The sequence below is a fragment of the Heterodontus francisci genome, unplaced genomic scaffold (genome assembly GCF_036365525.1).
Source record: "Heterodontus francisci isolate sHetFra1 unplaced genomic scaffold, sHetFra1.hap1 HAP1_SCAFFOLD_43, whole genome shotgun sequence".
In the NCBI taxonomy this organism is placed as follows: Eukaryota; Metazoa; Chordata; class Chondrichthyes; order Heterodontiformes; family Heterodontidae; genus Heterodontus; species Heterodontus francisci.
Window position 1 is genome coordinate 5108325 of NW_027141852.1, and position 812 is coordinate 5109136.

Here is an 812-nt window from a genome sequence, read left to right on the forward strand (position 1 = left end):
AGAGAAGCATCAACAACTTATGCAAGCCAAGAAAAGCAGCTGAACAGCTTCCACCTCCGCTGTCTCAGATGGATATTGGGCATCTCCTGGCAGGACAGAGTGCCGAATGCAGAAGTACACCAGCGTGCAAGGATCTGCAGCATGTTTGCCCTCTTGAGTCAGCGGTGACTCTGTTGACTGGGTCATGTGTGCTGAATGGATGACGGTCGCTTTGCCAAAGACATGCTCTTTGGTGAGCTTGCTATCAGCACGAGACCAACAGGTCACCCACGTCTGGCTCTGTAGCTTAGTTGGTTCAAGCACCTGTCTAGTAAACAAGAAATCCTGGGTTCAACTCCCAGCAGAGCCTTATTTTACAGTAGCAACATGCTTGAAAAGTTTCATTATCAACACTGACATCTTTGTCTTGTGAGCTTCAATTCAAAATACATGATGAATTTCAATCACATACAAAAACAGCCTTAGTGAAGGATATGAGTTTGGAATGGCTGTTCCTCCTTGTACAGAACTTCAGTGCTGATACATCAAAGGTAACTTCTTTGACATAAATTTGTTCACAGTTACATTCAACCTGGAAAACAGCTTGATATTAATCTCACTGAAGGAGAGTGTTTGTGTCATTATGTGTTGCTTTTAACCGAGACTGGGACATGACGCAAGTGGGAGGGTTTATCTGAGGTTTGGAATATTTGTCAGTCAGGAACAAGAAAAATCAAAGGAACCAAATAAGAAAACCTATGACTCATGTGGTTACCGAGAAACGGTGAGAAGATATTAAACTTTGTTGTATTTAATACAACTGTGTGAACTTT

The 812-nt window shown here is 42.4% G+C and overlaps 1 non-coding gene across 1 annotated transcript; it reads left to right on the forward strand.

Moving 5' to 3' along the window:
• The first annotated feature begins 275 nt into the window (after positions 1–275).
• On the forward strand, positions 276–349 carry trnat-agu (transfer RNA threonine (anticodon AGU)). The gene has a single exon. It is a non-coding gene; the product is annotated as a tRNA-Thr (tRNA).
• Positions 350–812: the final 463 nt, after the last annotated feature.